Source organism: Trichomycterus rosablanca, chromosome 14, assembly GCF_030014385.1.
Source record: "Trichomycterus rosablanca isolate fTriRos1 chromosome 14, fTriRos1.hap1, whole genome shotgun sequence".
NCBI classification, from domain to species: domain Eukaryota; kingdom Metazoa; phylum Chordata; class Actinopteri; order Siluriformes; family Trichomycteridae; genus Trichomycterus; species Trichomycterus rosablanca.
Genome location: NC_086001.1, coordinates 28,703,657 through 28,716,931, shown reverse-complemented (window position 1 = coordinate 28,716,931; position 13,275 = coordinate 28,703,657). Strand labels below are relative to the sequence as shown.

The 13,275-nt window shown below is 38.0% G+C and overlaps 1 long non-coding RNA gene across 1 annotated transcript; it reads left to right on the top strand.

Annotated features, from left to right (window-relative positions):
* Window positions 1-274: 274 nt before the first annotated feature.
* Window positions 275-1,449, top strand: LOC134326833 (uncharacterized). The gene is made up of 3 exons (XR_010014593.1): window positions 275-326; window positions 1,117-1,252; window positions 1,366-1,449. It is a non-coding gene; the product is annotated as an uncharacterized LOC134326833 (long non-coding RNA).
* Window positions 1,450-13,275: the final 11,826 nt, after the last annotated feature.

Here is a 13,275-nt window from a genome sequence, read left to right as displayed (position 1 = left end):
GTTCCAAATGCACAAACACTTTCAAATTGCAAATTGCAAACTAGCATTGACATTATGATAACATCAACTTTTTTCTTAAATGTAATTGAAAATTCCTTGAATGTTGTCTTTGTTGTGTTTAACATTTGGGAGCCCTTGGTAAGTGAAAATAAGTACAGATACTCTACAGAGAACACAATTACTATTTTTAGCTGAATTTAACATGTTGGAAAAAAGTAAACATAAAATGTGGCGTGACATACAATTGTCCCCTGCTTCTGATTTGTCGTCATTTAGGACAGTGTTGCTGTGGTGATCCATGTGTTGAATAAAGCAGAAAAGACCGGGTAAGTATTTAATTTTTTTTCAGAAGTGCCAATATCTATAGTGGACAACAGTCATTTCCTTCATGTGGGGAAACAAAAATGGCTTTCTGATCATTAACGAAACATGATATTAACAAGTTGGATTGATGATGTCTGAATGTCCATTTGCATAATGAGATTGATACTAATATTTTATTAAAACAGAAGTTTTTACTGCTTAAAGGTAACAGGAGAAAATGCATGCTGTTGATTACTTCAGTCATTAGGTTAAAAATACTGAAGTGTTCCTTTTAAATCCACCATTCTAAATGTTTCAGACATTATACCTTGACTATCTGACAGATTGTTACACCACTCCTGCTCTGCTCTTCCAGGCTGGAAGGTGCTGGTTAGTGCTAAGAATGCAAAAAAGTCAGGTTTAGAGCGTTGACATTTTTGCAACTCTTTTGTGATTAAAGGTGTAGCTATGGTATGAGATTGTTAGTAGATGACATGCACTGTGGTTGCTTCAACAACAAAAATGTGTGTAGTCTGTGTGGTAGGATCCACACAATTGTAAAATTAAATGCACTAACCGTTATTTTTTGAACCATGTTTTTGTCTTTGTGGTGGGGCTGGGTGCCTTGGTGCATTTGCAAGTTTTAATTTGGCAGGTTGTGGTTCTTCTTCTTCTTCTTGTTCAGAGGAAGAGTATATTTTCTTTCTACAAGAGTACAGTAATAAATTAGCAATAGGTCGTACACACTGCAGAATTGTTTTACAATATTTATACCACAGTATGCACAGCTCACTTCCTGACTCTCTTTCCCAGAGTTTCTGTGCTGGAGTTTCTTAACTCAGTTTCTGAGTTAAGATCTGATGTGTAGCATGACTTTTTCCAGTTGGCAACAATGTTGTCAAACGACTCTGTGAGGAGGGCAAAAAAAGAAAAAAGCAGCTTAGATCAGGTATATTATGGTTACAATAATATATTTTTCCATATAGTGTGTGGTCACCAAACTTTTATTATCACCTGATTCATAAAGTATTCGCACGCTGTGCTTGCTCCACCCTTTATCAGGCTGTGGGACCTCTGATTTCCTGACACTTTTCAAGAGTCGGTTTTCATCTTTGTAGGGAGGCCACCAGGAGAAGCCATCCTTATACCAAGATTTTGCCACTGGTCCGGTCTTCTCCTCCCCAACAAACTCTACTATGTACATTCTGCACAGTTAGTCAAAAGATACAAAACAGAATCATTGTCACATTCAATGTATGTTATTAAAGTTATTAAAGGATCTATTGCTTGTTTATTACATACCTTTGTCTTTTGCACACCTGTCTTGCTAGTGAACCTGAGTATAAGAAGACAACTGAGTAATTGTATGAAAATATGGTAATATGGTTAATATGGTAAATAATCCATACTCCTTTGATAAGTGTACACACTTAAAAAATATGGTTCTTCAAGGGTTCTTTAGTAAAGTGAATGACCATGAGCATTAAGGACATATATAGAATGGAGAATTCGTTGTACATGTTTCTATTTAGCACCAAGAGAGTGCTTGTAGTGTTACAATGTCAAGCTTGTAACAATAGAAGAAACATTTTGGTGCTGTATAGAACCATGCACAACACAATCTAAAGAACCATTTCACTATGCAAAGAACCTTTTAAGCATGAAATGGTTCCATATAGAAATCATAGTTCTAAGTAGAACTACTTCCTTAACTAAAGAACCCTTGAAAAAAATCATTGTTTTGTCAAGGGTTCTCTGAGTCATGCCACAGAAGAATTACTTTTGGTTCCATAAAATACTGTTTGTAGAAGGGATGTGTGAGTGTGAAGAAGTCTTAAAGAATCTTAATTTGGAAAAGGTTTTTTTTTTTTTTTTTTTAATTTTAAAGTTTCTTCACACTCTCACGTCCCATGTGCAAACTTTGTATTTTATGGTAACAAACGCGAATCTTCTGTGGCATCACTCAGAACCCTTTGACAGTTTTCCATAAAGAAAAAAGTAATCCTGGATTGATCTTAATCACTATCTGGGAACACTGACCCTGTGGTGTGTTGACATTTTTGCAAAGTTCCTGATTTTGTGCACTTTTTCGACTGCTCAACTATAGTGAAGGTAAATATATTTAAATGTAGGTTTGATCATTTTTACACATGTATTTAATAATAAATGGGAGATAATGTTAACTATCCATTGAACGACTAAATTAACATGCTTCTTTAATATATAGTTTCTTGATGTTTGAAAGAACCTGTGTATTTTTATTCAGCGTTGTCCAGACTTATCCACAACTGGCCAGTTAACTGCTGGATTTCTTTCCAGACAAGCCAGAGCACATCAGGTTAACTGTTTAAAGACTGAGGCCAACTGATTACACAAGTATATGTGCCCAGGCTGCTTTATGAAAACCTGCAGCCACACCGGCCCTTTGCGGATGTAGGGTACTCGCCTACTATTTATTTAACTGGCTGAAGCATGTATCACATGCTTTACGTGGAGAGGTGTGACTTCAAAAAAACAAACAAAAAAAACCCCAAAGAACTAAAGGTGAGTGGTTTAGCTGCGGCTGATGAGAAACGGAGGGATTTCACGTAGTATGTTGAAATTTTCACTGCTTAAAAGTCTGCGGAGAGGTAATACTAACATTTCGTGTTTTTCTAAAGGCATGTTTCTTAGCGTTAGCTAAAGCTAAAATGAGACGAGGTTAGCTAGGATACTAGTGCTAGCTAGCAAAAGTCGTTTAGCTCGTAATTACGCTACTGATGTAAGTTAATAACAGAATTGTATTCAGAATTGACACTTCTAACTAACAAATACCAAAACTATTTCTGGCTAACGCTATAGCTAGTTTTTTAGCTTCAAGCTAAAGTCGTAATGCTAGCCAAGTTAGCTAGCTAGTGCTACTTACTTTGTAAATGGGGGTAAATACTTTGTATACAAACAGGAGTGTAACTTATACTCAGGGAAGATGTACTGAAGAAAAGTCAGTGGAATTACTATATACAAAAAGCAACTATTTGCTACAATAAATCGATGGCTTTGACGGGTAGAAGAGCAGCGTGTCAGGCTATAGCTTACAAAACCGTTGAGTGTCCGTTAACTGGTTCGCTCGCGCTAATCTTTTAAATTCGCCACGAAGATTCTAACTCATCCACGTGCACAGTTAGTGTTTCGTGCTTGAGCTATAACTCCTAATGAGATGATTTGTTAGTTCAGTGTTGGTATAAAAAGTGAGAACTTCAAAATATACAGGGATATGGATTTTAAATGCCAGGATTGGTAATCACTGGACTCCATTTCATGCCACCTATAGCTAATGTCTAAATATTTCCCTTTAAGCTCAACGTATTTGGTCGTTTCTAAGACAAAGTTGTTCTCTCCCTCATTGAATGCTAGTGGAATTCTTTAACGCTTATATATCGTTAGATGGTTCTCCAGTCTTATTCATAAATGGCTAGTGTGGCTGCAGGTTTAAACATCAGCTAAGCAGAAACATACCTGATTCCTTATCAGTTTTTCTAATTGAAATTAAATGGCAACATGATTTAAAATGATGAAATTAGGTGTTCTTGCCTAAGGCATATGCATGCTTATCGTGTTAACCAAACTACACGTGCTTATGCATGCAAGTATTAAGAGCATATGAGATTAGATGCGTTAGTATCAGAACATGTATTTCGATCAAAGGCAGGTTGTTTTTTAATATTAGTAACTGGGTTTAAGCTGGATTGCTCTCTGACAGACCCATAGTTTTTCCTGAAGCTGTAAATCTTTTTGTGAAAATATTCAGAACAAAATATGAATGCCAACATTGGGCATTAAATGTACCCATAAATTTAGGATGGTTCTTGGCGTTTTTTTCCATCAAATATATACATTTTTCTTAGTAACAGGGTAGCTCTTGTCTTCATTTCATAGCTTCATGTTCATGCGTTCATTTAATGTGACGTCAACAGCTCCCTTTACTCATTATCAAATGTTTTCTAATGCCTGAACAATTATATGCAATTTCTCTGTCCTGTTTGCAGAACTTAGGTGGTTGTGGAGAATCAGATGACTGGTCTCTTCCAGACATTGGTTGTGAGATCTTTGGCAGTAAATACAGACACCCTTCTAATGAAAGGTCCTCACTTCAGCTGAAGAGAAAGAAGTTGGTTCATGACTCCTAGGCACACAGGGTGCATGTAGGTAACTCCTGTGTATAAATCTGAAATGTTTTGGTTCTCAGCCTACCTGAGCACAAATAACTGTCAAATACTCAGTTTTAGTCATTTGTTTTGATTGATCTAAGAGATTAGAATTTGTTAATCTAACTTTGCTGATCCTGAGATCAGCTGATCAGATCATGTGATTCACATTTAGCAGATTGATAGAGGCCCCTCAGTCACAGGGTCACGGAGATTGGTTATTCTAGGCTAGCGCAGGGGTGCACAACTCCAGTCCTGGAGGGTTGGTCTCAGCAAAGCTTGGTAGTTGCCCTACTCAAACACACCTGATTCAACTCATCAGTTAATTATAGAGATGTGCCGATCGGGGTTTTTGGCACCGATTCCGATCTGCGATCTTCTTTCAGGGACATCGGCCGATAGCCGATTGCGATCGGGGGGGGGGGGGGGGGGGGGGATTTAGCAGTAAATAAAATAAATAAACTTAAAAAGAGCCTCACAGTGAAGATAAACCGGAGCAGCGCGCGCGTGTGTGTGTGTGTTTGTGTGTGCCCTTAGAAGATACGCTTTGTTCACAGTATCGCTATAAGTGATTCATTGATTCATGAGTCGATTCATTTTTCGCCAAGCGTAAGTTTCTCTTCTCAGTTATCTCTCCGTGTTAACTGTTATTAATTAAATGTCGTGGTTTTAAATAAACACCAGCTACTACAGAACATTCTGTGTGACTCTCTTACATTAAAAAGCTTAATTAAAAAGCTTAATTAAACTGCTATTACCACAGATCTGTAACCGAGTCAGACTCGTTCCGTCTAAGGAGCTAAAAGTTCAGCAGATGATCCTGAACTAACGAATTTGGTAATGAATAAACTTTTGCCTCTGATTTGCTCTGTAACATTTTCTGTTCTCATCTACATCACAAGTAAGAACCGCTTACGATTTACCAAAGTGAACCAGGAGTTTATATAACGTGCTGATAGAATCGACTCAGATGTGACCGGGTTGAATTATCTTTTTAAAGTAAATATTACAATCAGCAAAATTACATCGTATGTATGATGCACAAAGTTAATGATGTTATTTTAGGTCATGAAGAGCTTTCACTGTGGTTTCTGTACGATGGTTGATGAATGGTGATGTGATGGTTGGCGTCTGGATCAATCCACTGAGCTGTTAACTTAACATGGTCTTTATATATCACACGATCGGATCGGCTACATTTAGGAGATATCGGCCGATCGCCGATAGCATATTTTGATTAAAAATCGGCCGATACCGATTCATAGCCGATCGATCCTCCCATCTCTAGTTAATTACCAGACAAAGTGGGTGTATTTCAGTAGGGCAACTCCCAAACTTTGCTGGAGACCAACCCTCCAGGACTGGAGTTGTGCACCCCTGTGCTAGATGGAAATACAGACTTTGTGCAGGGCTGCAGAAACGCCCATGTTTATTTGGCTGCATGTTCAGAGCCACGTAAACATGGGGGAGGGTTGGGGGGGGGGGGGGGGGGGGGCAGTCTGGCCTTTTTTTCCCTTTTCTTTTTATTTATTTTTTTGATTGGATATTCACCTATTTGATCTTTTTGAAATATTTTTATTCTAAGTAAAAATAAAACTGCTAAGTCTAACGCTAAACTGTAATGGAGTAGCATTTTAGCCTACCCAGTATTACAATCATTTTGCTCTGAAAAAGGCCTCAATTGTTTATGGTATGGTTTCCACAAGATGTTGGAAACATTCCTTTGAGATTGTGGTGCTTGTTGACAAGGTTGTCATGCAATTGCTGCAGAGCTTTCAGGTGCACTTACATGTTACCAATCTCCCCTTCTGCCAAATCACAAACGTGCTCTACTGGATTAAAACCTGGTAACTAGGAAGCCCACTAAAGAACACTAAACTCATGTTCATAAAATCAAATAACGCTGGAAGTCATTACAAGATGGTAAACTGGTCATGAAAAGGTGCACATGGTCAGCAACAACACTCAAATAGTCTGTGGTATTCAAGTGATGAATTGATCTAAATAGACCCAAAGTATGCAAAGAGGCTGCAGTGGGCACAGGCTCACCAAAACTGGACAGTTGAAGACTGAGAAAACATAGCCTGGTCTGATGAAACATAATTTCTGCTGAGGTACACAGATGGTAGGGTCAGAATTTGACACAGCTTGAATCCATAAACCCAGCCTGCCTTGTGTATATAGAATGTCACAGACTGTTTGAGTATTGTTGCTGACCATGTGCATCCTTTCATGACCATTTCACTTTCAATTGAACAAACTGATTACAATAATTACAGTTACTCCCTTTTTTTCTTCTTTCTTTATTAGTGACTCAATTTCATTAGTTTGACAGCACTTGGAAATGGATGCTGAAACTCCAAATCCCAATCCTGGTCACCTTTGGTAAGTTCTCTTGGTCATTTGTATGGTTGTTAACTTGACTGCCTATAATGTATAATGAATCATCTTATTTATAGTTTTTTCCTTAATGCTGTTATAGTTTCTACTGGTGAATAGATTTCTGTTTTTGAACTGTGATATGAGCTCAATATGAGCTTAGGTTTGCTTTCAGTCTTAAATTATCAATTGATAAAAAACACAAAAGCATTTGCTAAATGTGAATAAAATTTCGATTGGACAGTTTAACCAATAATCGTAACTCTGCAATGCTTCCTATTGAGCCTCCAACACACTCTCACTCAGCAGATGTTAACAGCTGTAGATCATTCTGAAATGGCAGACGAATGTTAACATTAAACAAAAAGTTTGGAATAAACGTTGCCTGCTGCATCTCCTGTTTCAAAAGTGCTCATCAAATCTCAAGCCGTCACATCATAAGATTAAAACTTTGTTGCCATGGTTATCATTTAATTAGACTTCTCACTTTTATTAAGACGATGGTATATAAACAGAACTCCATACAGCTTGGTAATCTCAGACCCTGCTGTTTCAACTGAACAAATGTTTGATAGTAAGGTGAGCAAAGCATGTTCTAGTGGACATGCTGCACCAGTCAGAGAAGGAACCTCTCCTCTGACTGGTTATCAATGCCCAATTTCACTGCTCATTTCCAAAAAATGCAGAGCTGAACTTCATTGCATAACTCAAAATTGCAGTACTACTTACAAATGAATGAGTTCTGGCTGCTTTGTTAGTTCCATCACTGGCATGCTGAGTAATAAACTTTCACCAAAACCCTTGTGGTTTAGTGAAAGCAGCAGTGTAAAGCAGTGTAGTACTACCTTTCAGCTCTGTGCAAATTACTGTAGCATATCACAGTGCTCAAACAATGAGATACTACAGCTATAATTTAGGATTCAGGCATTCCGGAGAGACAAATGGTAAAAATTTAACAAACAACTGACGGTTAATTAAAAGGAAACTCAAAATGCAGTACTGTATATCACAGTGCTCAAACACTTCTGAATATTACAGAAACTGTTGGTATGTGTGTGATACAGACAGAAGCTCTGTTAGCCAGCTGATGGAGTTTAAAAAAAATAAGGTTAGCTATACTATTTGGCCCCAACTGATGACCGTGACCCAAATGGAGCATTATGTTGGCCAGCTGCAGCAGAGCTCTCACACAGCATCCTTAGTTCAGGTGCTTTATTAAGCTTATGCAGTGGAAGTGAGTTTACACTGCTTTCTTTTAGCTGGAGGGAAGCACAGGCTTTTTTGTTGATGTTACATTTCTCAAAAACTTAAACCTCATTCGAATCTTAAGACATTTAGTTGAAAGTTAAATATAAGTAATACAAAGTGTATTTTCCAGATGAAGTGTTTTGTTGCAGCAGTGCACACACACCAATGCACACAGTTATAAGGACACTTGTAGAATTTCTACAGTGCACCTTTTTTGTATTGTAAATCTTGCTATTTTTGTTTCTAGGTGAATGCAGACATCATATGTGTTGCCTGTAGCAGCCATGCAAGGGTTTTGAGTTGTCTTGAAAGTTTCTGATGAGTGGAGTTTTAACCCAATTTCCATCTGCTGCACCTGTACTGCATGGATTCTTGACCATTTCTGCATGGTAGTAAAAAAAAAAAACTGCTACCCTCCTCGCTCCTGTAATGCAGACCACATTTACAGCTTCGTAAAGTGTTTAATTACTTTGACTCTTGCTGAACTTTAAATTTGTGCATGTCACAACACACATGGAACACATGAGCAAAGAAGAGTGTAACATTTCTGAAGGCATTGATCTATGCTACTTCTGTTACTATTTGCAATAAAATAAGTGTGCTTACCTTCAACGTGTCTTGCTTCGTTTTCGTTTTGTGATGTTGAACTTGGGTCCATCAGATCATCAAATGCCAGATACAGTAGTTACTGAGTTATATTTGTTTTGATTTTGTAATGTAACTCAGGAAGTATAAAAAGTAAACAAAGATCTTGTCCAGCTACTGGACAGTTTCCAACCAAATTTTCAGGGCTTGGTATAAGATGTGAATTCATGCATGCTGCAATTGGTCCAAGTCTAATGTCTAATATACGTGTGTGTGTGTGTGTATAAATATATATATTTTTTACTATATTAAGTAGATTAAATATTCAAATGTCTGTAAAATTTTCTTAGCAGAGGTAAGATCCACGAATGTTATACTTTCCATTAACTTTAAAGAAACCTTTATTTTTCTTGCATGTACTTGATCCGTTATTTAGCTGTTTAGATGTTTAGACAAGTATGAGGTTTCCTAGTTGCACTAATCGAGAATAAATGCATATGGTCATATGTTCAATTCAGCGTGGCCACTGCAGAAACTGCTGCATGTGTGTTTCTCAATCAACAACATAATGAATGGTGTGGGTTTTTTTTTTTTTGTTCTCCTCCCCACTTTTATTTCATCCTTCTCCAAAGGTAGGTCACATTTGCCTGTCTGTATGAACTGGTAAGCCGTGCGACCTCGCCCAGTGTAGTTATGCCGTAAGTGCGAGTTAATAAAGAGGTTTAAAAAAACAGTAATAATTCTACCTTCCAGCGTGCTGGGACTACTTTTTTTATGTTGTGAGCATATGGTGTGAAAGTTCGACAGCTCGGGTGAAAATCGCTGCATAATGCAGATGTCAAAAAGACGTGTATGCGTATACGTTCAATATGTAGAACGCGGTGATGATGATGAGACCAAAGTAAGATCAAGTTAAATGGAACGCGATGCAATTAAGATGTTCCGACCTTTTCCAGACATCTCTGAGACGTATATGTGCTATCAGGGAGATTACATTTTCCAGGATGTAATGAGTAAAGTAATCCCATTACAATTTTAATTAAGTAATAAGTAATGAGTAATCAGTAATGGGTTACTTTTTTGAGTAACAACACTGCTCAGGTAGCTTTAGCGAGGACTACAGTCAGTCCAAGCAGTTTCTCTAATGTCATGTTTTGTTTTCCAACTCACACATTCACACCAGTAGAAGCTTAAAAATAACACTACAAACCAATTAGTCTATAAGCACAAGAGGATTCATTTATTTATAGACGGTGATGTTTACGCTTTTACACTTTAAAATATGAAGAGTTTTTTATTACAACAAACACAACGGCAACGATTAATAATTATAAAAATAAAATAATAAAGTCACAAATCTGTACTTAAGACACAAGCTGTAATTTATTCCTAGCACCACTAGATAGAGACGATGAATTTGGTACAAAACACCATAACAAATCATCTGGATTCAAGCTTTTCACTAGGATTTAGATGAACTGGGTTTTATGCACTAGAAGATGGTGGGATAATTAAATGTAAATATGAGTATTTCTTTTAACAAAGGAGTTTAGCTACCACTAATCTGGTCTATAGATAAACACAAAGAACGAAGACTCATGATGATAGAACAATGCAACACTGTTCAGTCCACAGCCCTCCATTCACACCTTCTCATGTACATTCTGGTGGAGGAGGGTTCATTATTTGCTAAGTGGAAATCATCTAAAGACTAGAATTTTGGAGTGTAGACCTAAAAGTGTTAAAGTAAGAAGCTATTCATTTATGGAAAGTAAAAGTTGTTCTGTGTTTATTAAAGTAGATTAAACTTGAATAAAGAACAAAAACAGATTCAGATCTGAGGTTGGTACATTACACCACATTACATTTGATGATTAATGATCATATTCACACCATCATGTACATTTGATAATTGAAGTAGAACAGTTCTAGTATACAGTGCCTTGCAAAAGTATTCAGCCCCCTTAAACTTTTCAACCTTTTGCCACATTTCAGGCTTCAAACATAACGATATGAAATTGTAATTTTTTGTGAAGAATCAACAACAAGTGGGACACAATCGTGAAGTGGAACGAAATTTATTGGATATTTTAAACTTTTTTTAGAAATAAAAAACTGAAAAGTGGGGCGTGCAATATTATTCAGCCCCCTTGCGTTAATACTTTGTAGCGCCACCTTTTGCTGCGATTACAGCTGCAAGTCGCTTGGGGTATGTCTCTATTAGTTTTGCACATCGAGAGACAGAAATTTTTGCCCATTCTTCCTTGCAAAACAGCTCGAGCTCAGTGAGGTTGGATGGAGAGCGTGTGTGAACAGCAGTTTTCAGCTCTTTCCACAGATTCTCGATGGGATTCAGGTCTGGACTTTGACTTGGCCATTCTAACACCTGGATACGTTTATTTGTGAACCATTCCATTGTAGATTTTGCATTATGTTTTGGATCATTGTCTTGTTGGAAGATAAATCTCCGTCCCAGTCTCAGGTCTTTTGCAGACTGCAACAGGTTTTCTTCCAGAATGGTCCTGTATTTGGCTGCATCCATCTTCCCATCAATTTTAACCATCTTCCCTGTCCCTGCTGAAGAAAAGCAGGCCCAAACCATGATGCTGCCACCACCATGTTTGACAGTGGGGATGGTGTGTTCAGGGTGATGAGCTGTGTTGCTTTTACGCCAAACATAACGTTTTGCATTGTGGCCAAAAAGTTCGATTTTGGTTTCATCTGACCAGAGCACCTTCTTCCACATGCTTGGTGTGTCTCCCAGGTGACTTTTTATAGATATCTTTGAGAAATGGCTTTCTTCTTGCCACTCTTCCATAAAGGCCAGATTTGTGCAGTGTACGACTGATTGTGTCCTATGGACAGAGTCTCCCACCTCAGCTGTAGATCTCTGCAGTTCATTCAGAGTGATCATGGGCCTCTTGGCTGCATCTCTGATCAGTCTTCTCCTTGTTTGAGCTGAAAGTTTAGAGGGACGGCCGGGTCTTGGTAGATTTGCAGTGGTCTGATACTCCTTCCACTTCAATATGATCGCTTGCACAGTGCTCCTTGAGATGTTTAAAGCTTGGGAAATCTTTTTGTATCCAAATCCGGCTTTAAACTTCTCCACAACAGTATCTCGGACCTGCCTGGTGTGTTCCTTGGTCTTCATGATGCTCTCTGCGCTTTAAACAGAACTCTGAGACTGTCACAGAGCAGGTGCATTTATACGGAGACTTGATTACACACAGGTGGATTCTATTTATCACCATCAGTCATTTAGGTCAACATTGGATCATTCAGAGATCTTCACTGAACTTCTGGAGTGAGTTTGCTGCACTGAAAGTAAAGGGGCTAAATAATATTGCACGCCCCACTTTTTAGTTTTTTATTTCTAAAAAAAGTTTAAAATATCCAATAAATTTCATTCTACTTCACGATTGTGTCCCACTTGTTGTTGATTCTTCACAAAAAATTACAATTTCATATCGTTATGTTTGAAGCCTGAAATGTGGCAAAAGGTTGAAAAGTTCAAGGGGGCTGAATACTTTTGCAAGGCACTGTATATTAGTAAAAAAAAGAAAAAAAAAAAAGTACACATAGCTTTTTCTGTACATGCAGTAGTGGAGTATCATTTTAGTTTCTCCTCTGAATGCGCTGGTGTTTTTCAAGACGACTTCAGTCACAAAAACGTAACTTCTGTGTGACCGTACTGGTGTCTATTAAAAATGCTGCTTCCAGTAAAACTTAATCTGCACTATAAGCAGCAATATGGGTCATCCTCTTATGTGAATGCGCTGGTGTGGTGTACTTCAAGTATATTCCTTTCACTGAAGTTCTTTTCAGACAGTAAACTGTGATACGACCTTTCTCCTGTGTGAATGCGCTGGTGTTGTTGGAGAACATAATGTGCAATTAAATACTTCCCACACTCTTAACAGTGATGTAGTTTCTCTATGTGAATACGCTGATGCCGTTTGAGATTATTTTCTTGAGCAAAAATTTTCCCACACTCTGAGCAGTAATACGGTTTCTCTCCTGTGTGAACACACTGGTGTACTTTAAGAGCATTACTGTAAGCAAAACTCTTTTCACACTCTAAGCAGTGATATGGTTTCTCTCCTGTGTGAACACGCTGGTGTTTTCGGTAATTAACCTGTTGAGCAAAATTCTTTCCACACTCTGAGCAGTGATACGGCTTTTCTCCAGTGTGAACACGCTGGTGTACTTTAAGGTCACTTCTTTGAATAAAACTCTTTCCACACTCTGAGCAGTGATATGGTTTCTCTCCAGTGTGAATACGCTGGTGTACTTTAAGAGCATAACTGTAAGCAAAACTCTTCCCACACTTATTGCAGTGATACGGCTTCTCTTCTGTGTGAATACGCTGGTGTTTTTGGAGGTTAACCTGTTGAGCAAAACTCTTTCCACACTCTGAGCAGTAATATGGTTTCTCTCCTGTGTGAATACGCTGGTGTACTTTAAGAGCATTACTGTAAGCAAAACTCTTCCCACACTCTGAGCAGTGATACAGTTTCTCTCCTGTGTGAACACGCTGGTGTACTTTAAGGGCGTTACTGTAAGCAAAACTCTTCCC